Genomic DNA, 15,335 nt, shown 5'->3' on the forward strand with positions numbered 1-15,335 from the left:
TATATATTTACATTTCTATTCACTTCAACTATCCTCATACAAAGAAAAGTATCATAAGCTATAGTTATCATTTTCCATGTAGAAATGTAAATAGTTCAACTTTGATAAGTTGCTTATGATTTCTTTTCCCTGTTTACCTTCTCATTGTATTTAATATTAAATTGTCTATTCAACTATGGTTTTTTCATAAAGAACGCTTAAATGTCCTCTATTTCATTGAATGATCACATTTTCCCCTGAAACATTATATTCAGTTTTGATTTGTATGTGATTCTTTGTTTTCATCCTACCTCTTTTGACCTCTAGAATATCATATTCCAAGCCCTTCTATCCCTTAAAGTGGAAGCTGCTAGATCATGTGTTATCCTGATTGAGTTTCCACAATATACAAATTGTTTCTTCTTGACTACTTGTAATATTTTCTCCTTGTCCTGGGACCTTTGGAACCTGGCTATAATATTCCTAGGAGTATTTTTTTTAGGATATTTTTCAAGAGGTGATAGGTGGATTCTTTCAACCTCTATTTTGCCCTCTGGTTCTAGAATATCAGGGCAATTTTCCTTGAAAATTCCTTAAAGGATTATTTCTAGGTTCTTTTTCTTTGTCATGGCTTTCAAGTAGTACAATAATTTTTAAATTATCTCTCCTGGATCTATTTTCCAGGTCAGTGTTTTTCCCATTGAGATATTTCACATTGCCTTCTATTTTTTTATTTGTTTGTATCTGTTTAATGGTATCTTGATTCCTCATAAAGTTATCAGCTTTCATTTGTTCCAGTCTAATTCTGAAGGAATTATTCCCTTCAGAGATTCTGAAATTCTTTTTCCATCTTGTAAATTTGGCTTTTTACGAATTCTTCTCCTCATTGGCTTTTTTAGCCTCTTTTGCCATTTGAGTTAGTCTACTTTTTAAAATGTTATTTTCTTCAGTCAGGTTGTTGACTCTGTTTTCGTGATTTTTTTTGCATTATTCTCATTTCTCTTCCCAATTTTTCCTCCACTTCCCTTACTTTATTTTCCAAATCCTTCTTGAGCTTCGCCATGGCCTGTATCAGTTCATATTTTTTCTTGGAAGCTTTTGGTGAAGGAGTTCTGACTTTATTGTCTTCCTCCCATTCCATGCTTTGATCCTTTTTGTCCCCAAAAAAAGGAATCTAAGGTTTGATTGCTGTGCTTGCTTTGCTTTTCTGCTCATGTAGCCACTCTATTATTTGACTTTTGAGCTTTTTGCCACAGTCGAACTCTGCTTCCAGAGAGTAGAGTTTTATCTCATATCATTGGACTTTCTGCAACTGCTGGAGCTATGCTTTAGGTGCCCTTTCTGCAGCCCTGACAATATTTGGCCCACTGGCCACACATCCCAGGACCTCCACCCAAGACAGTGATCCAGTTCCAAGCAGGTTAAAGCAATAGTGATTAACCTCTGAATGGTCACTTGATCCCCCTACAATTTGCAGGCTAGGAGCTCTACAAGCTGAATTGCCATCACACATGCACTGCTTTTTGCCCTGGGGGCAGGAGCCAGACAATGTTCCTCTGGCCCCCTCAATTCCAACAGATTTCCACAAAGATCTTTTTCTTTGGCATTTATGGGTTGACAATCCTGGAAACTGCCACTCTTGCAGGTGATTCACTCTCCTGAATTCAGCTCCAGTCACTACTGGTCAGGGATGCCCTGGGCCTAAAACTTTGGGCTCACACAGGGCTTGTCTTGTCTCCCAGCATGCTGTAATGGACCCTTCCTGTAGGCCTGCTGGGCTACCTTCAGTAGGAAATTTGTTTCTCTCTGTCACTTTTTGTGTTTTGTAGCTCTAAAGTTTGTTTAGAGTCACATTTTATAGGTATTCAAGGTGGTTTTGGGGGAGCTCATGGATTTTTCCTGCTTCTATGCTGCCATCTTACCTCTGCCCAAAATTTAATAACTTATAAAAAGAAGAAAAAATGTAAGTATCCCTCTCTCTCTATGACTCTGTCTGTCTCTCCCTGTACATGTCTGTGTTTCTATATGTCTATTAGTATTTTTCTTCTGTCTCTCTCCATCATTTTGTCTCTGTCTGCATACCTCTTTTTATCAATCTTTGTATATATTAGAGAATGGGTCTCCTTATCTCACTCTGGCTAGAAATATAGCTGTGATGTGTGAGCCTGATCCCAATATTAAAAATCACGATAACTTTGACCTGGTCTGTTCCTACCTTTCACTGTTTGCTCACTCCATTTCACACCTACTGTTCTGTCTGTTTTCAACTTTAGAGAACAAGAGGCCCTCAGATTAAGCCCATCTGCTCTAATCTTATCACCAGGCCCCTAACTCAAGGTTTAAGTGACACTGTTTCCCTCAGTATCCTCTTTCTTCTGTTTAGAAGGGTTGGTGGGTGAAGTACCAAACTCCATCCAATACCATCATTTGCAGAGAGCAGAAGTTGGACTCAGCTCACTCCACTTTGCATCTGCTACCCTTCTTGGTTTTATTTTATTTTATTTTATTGTAAGCAATTGGGGTTAAGAAACTTGCTCAAGATTACACGACCAGTTATTTCTGGGAGTGGCACTAAGTATCTGAGCCCGGATTTGATCCCCAGGTCATCCTAACACTGAGGCCGGTGCTCTTACTCACTGAGCCACCTGGCTGCCCCTACCCTTCTTGGTTTTAAAGCCAAGGAAGGAGATGCCCTATGTTGGTTACCACTTGGTGGTCCCCTCCCAATTTCCTGCCTCCTTTTGTATAATGTCTCCCCTCTCTTTGAATGTGTGCTTCTTGAGATCTGGGATAATCTTTCTCTTCATTAATTGTATTCCCAGCATTTAGTACAGTGTATGCCATACAGGAAGTGTCTAATCCATGTACATTGGCTTGGATTCAATTAGATCTTTCCTAGGCAGTCTGATACTGCCCCAATCTTGCAATTCCCTTCAATTTCCTGGGGATTTTAGTATGGGCTGACTATTGAAATGTTGTTGTTTAATTATTTCAATTGTTCAAATGTGTTTGACTCTTCATGACCCAATTTGGGATTTTCTTTTTTTATATAGGGGAGGGGGGAATTCTGCTGTTTATTTTTATTTTTATTTTTTTTGCTTTTTCTTTTTTCAATTTATTAATTTATTTGTTTTCAGTTTTCAATATTCACTTCCATGAGCTTTAAATTTTTTGTCCCTCTCTCCCCTCTAACTCCCCAAGGTGGCATACAATCTGATATGGACTCTACATATGCGTTCCTATTAAACACATTTTCACATTTGTTGTGTTGCACAGAAGAATTATAGCAAATGGGAGAAATAATGGGAAAGAAAACATAATAAAACAACAAAAGAAAGATTGCTTGCTTCACTCTGCATTCTGACACCATAGCTCTTTCTCTGAATGTGGCACTTCAGATTTTCTTGACAAAAATAATGGAGTGGTTCACCATTTCCTTTGCTAACTCATTTTATAAATGAGCAACTAAGGCAAACAGGGTGTAAAACCAATCAGGAGCAGCTCTCCTGAGAACTGTTGCTGTGAATAACTTTAAGGATCTAATCACATAGTATAGTGAATTGTCTGCTTATTCAGCAATACACCAAAGCATAACATTCAAGAAACTAAAGCACAACATTCACAGCAATAAACATAACAACTTATTTCTAAGGTGGCCATATAGTCTTACAGAAAACATATCATTCAGTAAGTCACAATCTCATCAATCAATATAGAGTACTCAAGTAAAGTCTTCTTTCTTCTTAACTGAAGCTGGTTTCCAATAATTATTAAGACATCCATAAGGGGTAGCAGAAAGTACAAATACCACCCATCCCTAGGTCACAGTAAGTCATAATTCCATCAATCAACAGAGAGTACCCAATTAAAATCTTTCATCTTAATTCAAGGCTGACTTTCAAACCCCATAGCTCCTCTTCCATGGTATGAAACTCCCAGCTCTTGCCTGGATTCACCTGACTTGGTGGATTCACAAGTACATAGCTCTCTCAGCTCCTGCCTGGATTCACACAACTCTTACCTGGACTCACACATAGGCAGCTCTCCACTCCTGCTTCATACCTCAGCTTACTGCTCCACTCTAAGCTCTTCAAAGTTTCTGTTTCTAGGAAGATAGAACTTAACAGAGCTACAACAATATTTACACACATTACTGGCACTATGATCTTAATTCACTTTCTGTCTGACAAAGTAACACAAATCAACAGACAAGGCTTCTGTCTGAGAAATCAAGCACAAATCAACAATAAATTCCCAGGGTTTCTGTCACAGCAGTAAAGTCGTCTTTCAGGGCTTGTGTAACAGCAGTAAAATCTTCTTTCAACAGACAGAATGCTTCATTATGCCAAAGTAACATCAACACAGACAGAAAAGGCAGAATGCCAAAATCACAAACATTCATGCTCTCAGTACTGCTTAGTCCCAGTTCAGCTTGAGTTTTCTCTACTCTGCTCCTTCCTGCTCCACCCTTCCACTTCTGCTCTTTGGCAAGCTCCTCCTACTTCAGGGTACATGTGATGACCTTAGGCCTATCAAGGGCAGGGAAGGTCTCCAAATTCCCTTAAGCCTATGAAGGGCAACACAATGTATATGGTTTCCAACAAAGACCTGTTACAGTCAAAGGCAAGACTCAAACACACTTGAACAGCTGAAACAAAGTACTCCTCATGTAGCTAGTAAGTGTCTGAGGCCAGATTTGAACTCAGGGAGATGAGTTTTCCTGACTCCAGACCCAGCACTCTGGTCAATGTGCCACCTAGCTGCTCCCGATTAAAACCTAGGCTGACACTATTGTTTGAGGATGAAACAATAGACTGAAAATGCAATTGATTTGTATAGTTTTAAATACCAAGTCATTGCTATGAGTGTGGTCAGCTGACAATATATTGTGTAATAGATTCTTTTTATGTGTAAAGGGGTCTGACACTTGCATATTTATAAAAGGTTAGCTGATATCTCTCCATGTGGAGGAAATTTATAGGAGAATTTTGATGATGAGTAAGGAAAATTCTATTGAAAGACTATGTTTCATGAGTAGACATTTTGTGGTTGGCTCTCCTCTGATAATGATGTGATGAAGTTTCAAGAGGATTTCAAATCAGCTTCAGAAGTCTCAAAAAATTTTCTCATTTTTGACTAATTGCTTATAGCTTCTCTCTTTGCTTCATTTGATAACTCTTTTGCTTACAGAGTTCAGTGAGAGACTATGCTATAAAAGGAAGTATCTTAGTCTCTTCTTCAACTCTGAGGTCACATACTCTCCATCATCTTTTTTTTTATTCTAGGTGAAGGGATTGAAGTCTTATCATCTAATAAATTGGGAGGATTACTCAGAGTGTGCTCCAGTGTCCTGGCATTCCAAATTCTGAGTTCCAGAGCCAGGGTACCTTAGGAACAAGGATCAATCTTAGTAAGTGACCCTCAGGACTCTAGGCCAGCAGAGGAGTTTATCTAGGAGTTATGCTGAATCTTAACATGAACTTGATAGAAAATATGCAGGAACTGAGCCATATTTTGAGCCCATTTCTCTGGAAATCAACATTACTTTAGTTATAGTACAGGTACAGGAAATATATATCTCCTATACATTTATAGAAAAGGGTATGGTAAAAGGATCCCTTGTACATACTGCGAAAAAATGTTTGTATATTTGTTCTTACTATATAAATGAATCAGATAATGTGATATAAAATCTACCTGGTTTTAGATTGTTAAATGGAATTAGAGTGCTAGTTACAGGCTTTCCCAAACAAATGCTGTAAACACAGCCAATGGCAGTAGGAGACAGGCACAAATAGATCTTCTAGGTACCCTAAAACTCAGAGGAAAGATGTATCACACCTGACCCTTGAGTTAGTCAGCACAGAATATATACATTACATATTTGAAATGAAGATGGGTAAACGGACATCTGCCAACATAATTCGGTGTTATAGTTGTAAAATTAATAGACATATTTGAGAGAGATTTTATGTTGTAGCCAAATAGACTCTTTAGAAAAACAAAGCTTTCAGTATATATTTGTTACGATTTCTTTTTTGTTTAATTTGAATAGAAGTGACCTCCAAGTTGCCCTTTTTAAAAAAAAATAAGGTGGTTATGAATAGGTGTATTAATTAAACAGTGTTCATGTTTAATGAGAGCAACATCTGCCTGATGAGGATGAGATCTGCATTGGCATCACTTGCTAATGATAGAAGCCATCATCTTAGATCTATAATAAGAAGACACAGTCACAATTTCACCCTGGGCCTCTTCTCCCCTCTTCTTTGTCTTCCTCCCCTCTCCCCCCTCCCCCACATATTCACAGAAACAGATGCAATCTTCCTAAGCTGTTTCAGAATCAGGAAATATGGAGATGAGCTCATTCTCTCAAAAATTTTCTTGTGGGAAGGTGATGGTAAAGAGTGGCAGGTAGGATCAGTCTACAGGCACTAAAACTGAACTTTTTTTGACCTGTCCTTGATGGTCACCCATTAGCAGCTTCTCAGGGAGTGTAGGATGAATTTATGCATCTGGCAGGTAGGGAGCTAAGTGGTTCAGTTCTTGTGTAAGGAAAGAAAATTTTAAAAGTGGATATAATCAGAGTTTGAACAATGCTATTACTTTGGGATCATAGAAATACTGCTTTGAGAATTTTCTTCATCACGTAAAACAATCTGGACACCACAGGGAGTGTTTTGCTTTTTCCCTTTATAATATAATCACAATTTCATACAATAGGTTTGGTTGAAACTTCATTTTAAATATCTTTTGGAAGGAAGTAATTACAACCTTTTGCAAACAGTCTCCATATACTGACAATTTTGCACCTTAGCTTACAGTATCTATTCTGTAGATTAATTTCTATTTAAAATGAACAAACAACTCAGTTACAAAAACATTTTACCTTTAAGAAAGCCACTTTTCCTTTTTTTTTAAGTAATCGGGATTAAGTAATTTGTTCGAGTTTACATGGCCAGTTGTTTCTGGGTGTGGCGCTAAGTATCTGAGCCCCGATTTGATCCCCAGGTCATTGACACTGGAGCCGGTGCTCTTACTCGCTGAGCCACCTGGCCACCCCTAAGCAATTGGGATTAAGTAACTTGCTCAAGGTTACATGGCCAGGTGTTTCTGGGTGGGTGCTAAGTGTTGGAGTCTGGATTCGATCCCCAGGTCATCCTGACACTGGAGCTGGTGCTCTTACTCGCTGTGCTACCTGGCCACCCCGAGAAAGCCACTTTTCTTAGACTAAGCCTTTGAGGTTAATGGAATAAATAACATTGTCCTCTTTTTATTGAAAAACAAGATAAAACGTATGCTGAGGATCAAATCAGGTACTATTTGTAAAGAAAGCACTTAACAAAGAGACTGATATATTAAATTCTTAATCCTTTCCTTTTCCTTTTCACCTTTCAAATAGAAAAAAATATAGTGGGAAAAGTTTAAGCATAAGGATGTGGAGTCCTAAATTCTAATCCTGGCATTTTAGAAAGTGTCACAAAGTTAATATCACCATAGCAAGTTATTGAGATATCCTCCCCACACCATTGCAGCATGATGCAATGGGAAGATGTCTTTGTGTAATAATGGGGGGTTACTTGAGTTCTAATTTTCATTCCCTATAGGTAGTACTTAACCTGTAGGAACTCAGCTCACTAAAACTCTTGGGGTCTTGGTTTTAACCACATAAAAATGAAAGATATTATTTCCACTCAGAGGGTCTTCACCTTTCTGTGTGTCATGCAACACTTTGGCAATCTGATAATGCCTATGCCTCTCTTCTCAGATAAATGTTTTTAATTGAACAAAATAAAATACAGGGGATTACAAAGTAAACTAATTGTATTGAAATACAATTATCAGAATACATACATATGAATATACATGTATTTCCTATCTCCATATTTCTATCTCTATCACTTTCTCTATCTCTACCTTTTCCTCTATTTTCTATCATTTTCCTTTCAGTTCCTGTGATATTTTATATGACACAATTGAGAGAAATATTAATTATCAATTATTGAATTAGGATCAGGATTTTTCATAAATATGTAAAACATAATTCATAGGCTTTTTTGTTTTACTTTGTTTTTACCATTGTTCCTCATCCAGATCTACAGACAACATTCATCTGTGTAGTATAAAGAGAAGTCCCCTAAAACTCCTTGGAGGGACTTTGTCAAACCAGCATGCTAACTCCATCAAGAGAGTAACCATCTAATTTCTCCAGAAAAGCCTCCCTTATCTTCTTTCTTTTCTGTGCTCTTGATAGGTAAGCCTTCCTTGCTGTAAAGTTTATGGGATTTAAAGATCTTCCATGCTCCTTGAATTTGCTGATGTAGCAGGAAGGGGTGGGGCAAGAGGAAGGGTAACCCAAGCTAGAGTGTGTGAGGCAGCAACAGCAATGGCAGTGGCAGCAGTGGTGCCTTGAACTCTTGTTTTTGACCCAGCCAGAATTTCTGTTAAGGGCTCCTGCTGAGGACTGCCACGGATGGGAACTGTGGGGGACTGGAGCTTCTGGGAGCATGCTTCATGGATGCTGAGCAGTTGCTTTGGGTGCGAAGAGGAAGATCTTTACCTGAGGTAGCCTGTTCTGTTTTGAACTCTTGAGAATGTGGGTGTTTACTACATTAACTACGTGTGCCAACTTCATAACTACTGTGATGGCTTTGACTTTCTGGTTTTCGGACTCAGTTTTCTGGAATTTGAATAAATGTTCTAGCTTTATTCCCCCATGTAGAGAGCCTGGGATATTTTGTGATTAATAACCATATCAGCATATTTATAGCTACCGTAGGCACTGTGAATACGGCATTGTTGATACACTTGCTTACCTCATCTCTGTCACATGATATACTCAGTTGTCCAGGGGCCAGTTGACAGAGAAGAGTTGTTTAAAAAAAAATCTCCCTTTTTTCCTCTGGGTAATAGCAAGACTTGAAGTCACACAACCTGAGTTACCTATTCCCAAACTCCTTGTTCCCCTTTCATAATTTAAGATGGAGTGTATATAAGGTATTAAAATTCTTTGGCCCCTTAGGAGTTGTAAAATTCCTTAATCACATTGATGAAATTACAGGACAATTGGGCATTTGCTGAAAGGTAAGTGAGTCTGCTCATAAACAGAAAAAGAAAGAAAGAAAGAAAGAAAGAAAGAAAGAAAGAAAGAAAGAAAGAAAGAAAGAAAGAAAGAAAGAAAGAAAGAAAGAAAGAAAGAAAGAAAGAAAGAAAGAAAGAAAGAAGAAAGAAGGAAGGAAGGAAGGAAGGAAGGAAGGAAGGAAGGAAGGAAGGAAGGAAGGAAGGAAGGAAGGAAGGAAGGAAGGAAGGAAGAAACTCTAATAGGAACACAAGAGGAATTCATCTCTGGCATTTGAGAAGACAGTCAATTATTATGGAAAAATCAACCTCTTGAGAGAGATTTTTGTGTGCATTTCTGTGTGTGTGTGTGTGTGTGTGTGTGTGTGTGTGTGTGTGTGAGACTCCCTTGTGCCTCTTTCATACTGCAGTAGGGCAAGAGAAGAGATTTACTGTGTCAGCTCTAAAAACAGTGACCAAAGAGTCACAATACCTCTGCAATTGCTTTTAACTGTATAAAAAACAAAGGGTTTATACAAGTTATCAAAATCACAGTTAGCTCTGAAAATAAAGTAAAATAAAACAAAATAAAAGCAAAGAGTTAACAGTAATTATAAGCAAAAAGCCATCTCTTTTTCCATTGGAGGTGGGAAACTAGAAATACGTGCCAGGCCCCTTCCCCCCTCTAGGAGGAGACCTGCCTTAGTGTAGGCAATTCACAATACATATACTAGTGTCTACAAAGTGAGTTGTAGCCCTGACAATGAAGGATAACAGCAACAATAAGACAAGTTTGATTCATAGCAGTCATGATGAGAATACGTGTACTGTAGGTGCTTGCCTTATTTCAGGATCCACCTGATGCTATGGCTGAGTTCATGCAGAGAGTGAGCTCAAAGGATTGTTGTTATGCCAAGCTCAGGATACAGCTTGCTTCCTGGGCATTAGTTCTGGAAAAGAGGGTATCTCTTTAAAGCTTTTTTTTATTAGTTAATTAATTTAATTTTCATTTTAAACATTCACTTTCTTAAGATTTTGAGTAATAAATTATCTCCTCCTCCTCCATCCCGAAGATGGCATGCAGCCTGATATGGGTTCTACATTTACATTCATATTAGACATATGTTTACATTAGTCATGTTGTAATGAAGGATTAGAACAGATGGGAGAACCATGAGAAAGAAGAAAGAGAGAGAGCACAAATAATTTTCTTCAATCTTCATTCTGACTCCATTGTTCTCTCTGGATGTGGATAGCATTTTCTGTCATGAGTCTTTGAAATTGTCTAAGATTCTTGTATTCCTAAGAATTGCTAAGTTTATTGAAGTCAGTCATTGTACAATGTTGCTGTTTCTTCTTGGGATGTTATCTTGTTTCTCCTCACTTCACTCAGCATCAGTTTGTGCAAGTCTTTCCAGGTTTTTCTGAAGTCTGGCTACTCATCATTTATTAAGGAACAATAGTATTCCATTACATTTATACACTACAAATTGTTCAGTCCTTCCCCAATTGATGGGGATTCCCTAAATATTCAGTTCTTGGTCAGCACAAAAAGAGCTGCTATAAATATTTTTGTACATGTGGATCCTTGTCCCATTTTTATGATCTCTTTGGGATATAGACCTAGAATTGGTATTGCTGGGTCAAAGAGTATGCAGAGTTTTATAGACCTTTTGCTATAGCTCCAAATTGATTTTCAGAAAACTTGGGTTAGTTCACAACTCTACCAACAATGCATTAGTGTTCCAATATTCACATATCTTCTCCAACATTTATCATTTACCTGTTTTATCATTTTAGCCATGATAGGTGTGGTGTTTTACCTCAGAGTTGTTTTGATTTTAATTTCTCTAATAAATAGTGATTTAGAGAATTTTTTTCACATACCTATAAATAGCTTAAGTTTAATACTCTGAAAATTTCCTGTTTGCTCCCAACTCACCTCGGTGGCAGGCACAGGTGCAACAGCAGCAGCATGTCACACAGGAAGTTTGCTGCTCCCCAGCATGTTCTCCGGGCTTCCTGCCTTGAAAGAGAAGTAGCAGGCACCAGGGAAAGGTGAAGAGCTTCCCCAAAAATGACCCCACCAAGCCCATCCACCTGACAGCCTTTCTAGGCTATAAGGCCAGCATGACCCATATCATGCAAGAGGTGGACAGGCCTGGATCGAAGGTCAAGAAGAAGAAAGAGGCTGTCACCATTGTGGCGATACCCCCTATGGTAATTGTAGGCATTGTGGGCTACATTCAGACCCCCTGGGGCCTGTGACGCTTCAAAACCATCTTTGCTGAGCACATCAGTGATGTGTGTAAGAGGCGATTCTATAAGAACTGGCATAAGTCCAAGAAGAAGGCCTTCACCAAGTACTGCAAGAAGTGGCAGGATGATGATGGCAACAAGCAGCTGGAGAAAGACTTCAGCAGCATGAAGAAGTACTGACAGGTGATCCCTGTCATTGCCCACACCCAGATGCGCCTGCTCCCTCTGAGGCAGAAGTCCCACCTCATGGATATCCAGGTGAATAGCAGCAGCATAGCTGAGAAGCTGGACTGGGCCCATGAGAAGCTAGAGCAGCACCGTGTCCACCGTGTTTGGGAAGGACGATATGATTGACGTCACTGGAGTGACCAAGGGGAAGGGCTACAAAGGTGTTACCAGCTGCTGGTACACAAAGAAACTACCCCGAAAAACCAACTGAGGCCCTCATGATGTGGAGTATTTTGGAGCTTGGCATCCTGCCCACCTGGCCTTTTCTGTGGCTCACACTGGTCAGAAGGGCTACCACCATCGCACCAAGATCAACAAAAAGATCTACAAGACTGGCCAGGGCTACCAGATCAAGGATGGCAAGCAGATCAAAAACAACACATCCGCCAATTATGATCTGTCCAACAAGAGCATCAGCCCTCTGGGAGGCTTCATCCACTACGATGAAGTGACCAATGACTGCATCATGCTGAAAAGCTGTGTCATTGGGACCAAGAAGCGAGGCCTCACCCTGCAAAAGTCTCTCTCTGCTGGTACAGACTAAACATTGCACCCTGGAGAAGATCGGCCTGTAGTACATCGACACCACCTGCAAATTTGGTCACAGTCGGTCCCAGACCATGGCGGAGAAGAAAGCTTCCATGGGGCCACTCAAAAAAGACCATGTTGCAAAAAGAAAAAGCTGCCTAGTGTTTGCAGACCAATGTGAAGTTGGTGGATTCACAATAAATTTTTCAGAACTGTCAAAAAAAAAGAAAATTGCCTGTTCATATCCTTTGACCATTTATCAATTGGGGAATGACTTGTATGCTTATAAAATTGACTCACTTCTCTATGTATTTTATAAATAAGACCTTTATCAGAGACACTGACTGTAAAAAATGTTTCCCAGTTTTCTGCTTTCCTTCTAATCTTGGTTGCATTGCTTTTGTTTGTATAAAACCTTTTCAGTTTAATGGAATCAAAATAACCCTTTTTGCATTTCATAATGTTCTCTATCTCTTTCTTGCTCATGACTTCTTTCCCTATAAATCTTACAGGTGAATTAACTATTCCTTGCTCTCCTAATTTACTTATGGTATCAGCCTTAATACCTAAATCATGTACCCATTTTGACTTTATCTTGGAATACAATATAAGATGTTGGTTTATGCCTAGTTTCTGCTATACTATTTTCCAGTTTTCCCAGCAGTTTTTGTTAAACAGTGATTTCTTATTCCAGAAGCTGGAATCTCTGGGTTTACCAAAGAGTAGATTACTATAATCAATACTGTGTCTTGTGTACCTAATTTATTCCACTGATCCACCACTTTATTTCTTAGCCAATACCAACCAGTTTTGATGATTACTGCTTTATGATACAATTTAAGATCTGGTGCAGCTAAGCCACTTTCCCTTTCTTTTCTTTTCATTAATTCCCTAGATATTCTGGAACTTTGGTTCTTCCAGATGAATTTTGTTATTTTTTTCTAGCTCTGTAAAACAATTTTTGGTAGTTTGATTGGTATGGCATTGAATAAGTGAATTAATATAGATAGAATTGTCATTCTATTATGTTAGTTCAAGCCTTACAATGAGCAATTGATATTTTCCCAATTATTTACATCTGACTTTATTTGTATGAAAAGTGTTTTGTAGTTCTGTTCATGTAGTTCCTGGGTTTGTCTTGGCAGGTAGAATCCCAAATATTTTATAATGTCTACAGTAACTTTAAATGGAGTTTCTCTTGCTGTTGGGTCTTGTTACTCATATATATATATATATATATATATATACATATATATATATGTATACATATATATGTATGTATACATGTATATATAAATGTCAATGATATATGTGTATTTTTTATCCTGCAACTTTTCTAAAGTTGTTTATTTCAAGAAGTTTTTTACTTGATTCTATAGTAAACATTTATATAATCTGCCAGTGTATCTCTCTCTCTCTTTTTTTAAAGGGAAAAAGAAACCACAAAAGGCTTTTAAAATTAGGAAAAGGAGAAATCATGAAATAAGAAAAACAGTAATTTACAGAGGTTGGTGAGTCAAACTAACAAAGAAATCCTAGAAATGAGGTTACAGAATACTCAACTAATAATATCATGTATGAAGAGTCCAAGAATTTTTTCTAGCAACTCTTCATTTTTTAAACTATATAAATGTCTGAAATGTCTGAGATTGAGGTCATAGAATGGAGACAAGGTCCTTGGGGTTCACCTGGTCCAATTCTCTCATTTATATTTTAGAAAACAGAGGCCTGGAGGGATTAAGTTATTTACCCAGGAACATGTAGGCACTAAGTGGCAGAACCAAGATGTGGTCTTGGGCTGGTCCCTTCCAAATCCAGCTTTCTTTCTACTGCCCCACACATAGGGTCTCTTTCACATTAGCTGTGGTTAACGCGAGGAATCTGAAAATGTTTTCATCTTTGACTGATCAGTTCTTTCCTAAGACTGCAAAATAAACTACATGCTACAAATATCCTCTTTTTAACAGAAGTTGTTTATACTCAAATGTACTCCTCCTACCAAGCTGCCCTATACTCAAAGTTGCTGTACCATTTTCATTTATACAATAAGGAAACAATCTATACAGGCAAAATTAATTAAAAACCTATATAGTTTTATACATAAATTCAAAGAAATTTATGCTCTTCAAGGCTTTTGCAAAAAAGAATTCTGAATTGACTTTGCTACCAAACTGTCAGCAAAATATAATTGTGCTGTCAGTGACCTAAGCATTCATTCATTACAGGGAGAGTTGTACACTATCAGTCTGGTTTTGTGGCTGCTGATAGTCATATTTCCTTGAAATAGAATACATTTCTGGTTGTTGCCTTAAACATATTTTGCTCCTCGTGTCATGGGCTCTGTCAAAGTTTCTGACATAGGGGGTACACTGAATAGTGTCATGATTTTCGTTTTATTCCTTCTGGCATACACGAAAAGGCCCAAGTTAACAAGAATCACTATCAAGTGGTGGCCTCATTCCAGGCTTCATGAACAGTGTAATCAGTAGAGCCATCATCTCCAATCCATCACCTCCAGCCATGTTAGCTCGGGAGGCGGCCCTGGGGCCAGCCCCTCTGCCATCTCTCAGTCTCTCTCCCCTAACTGAGGACCCCGCACACAGGAATTGCTTAGACCCAGCGGCCCGCCTGATCCCGGCCGTCTTCATTTCCTGCCGGCCTCTGTTTCCAGAGAGGAGGCGAACCTGATATAGATCAATATCACCTATATCTGCCTATAGCCTATATGTTAGTTTTTTTTTCTTTGTTTTCTGTTTTTGTTTTTGTTTTTTCTTTTTCCTCCCAATTTTTGACCAGGACAGAAGCTGCAGCCCTGGTGCTGCCTCTGGGTGCGTGAGTCCACCCCCAGTGTATCTCTTAATAATAAAAAGAAAGGAATAAAAGGAGAGGGGAGATACTCGGTGGGAGATGTTCAATACAACAGAGTGTATACCGAGGAAGCCCATGTGAAGAGCTGTGCAGTCAAGGTAAGATAAGGGAAAGAGCAGGCCCAGGTAACCTGATTAACCGACCCAAAAGAGATGCTCTGATCAGGGGAGCAGGGTGAGGCTATTGTGAAAAAAAAAGAAAGAATGCTGTTCTCTACAGGGTTATTTCCTTGGCCATGTATATTTCTTATTGGTGTTGCTCTCTACTAGTAGAGTCTCTGTGTTCTGAATTTCTATTGCTGCCCTATGTATCTGTAGGAGAATTACTCAACATTATGGATGGAGTTTTTATTGTTCTTGCTAAAACATTCTAGTAAATTCTTTAGATGTGGCTCAATTGTGTCTAGTGTCTGACTG

At 38.6% G+C, this 15,335-nt stretch overlaps 1 pseudogene; it reads right to left on the reverse strand.

Moving 5' to 3' along the window:
* Positions 1–13,983: 13,983 nt before the first annotated feature.
* Positions 13,984–14,573, reverse strand: LOC138169994 (small integral membrane protein 19 pseudogene; annotated as a pseudogene).
* Positions 14,574–15,335: the final 762 nt, after the last annotated feature.

This window comes from Petaurus breviceps, unplaced genomic scaffold (genome assembly GCF_028583685.1).
Source record: "Petaurus breviceps papuanus isolate PSGF00001 unplaced genomic scaffold, PetGlider_PUasm1.0 38, whole genome shotgun sequence".
NCBI classification, from domain to species: domain Eukaryota; kingdom Metazoa; phylum Chordata; class Mammalia; order Diprotodontia; family Petauridae; genus Petaurus; species Petaurus breviceps.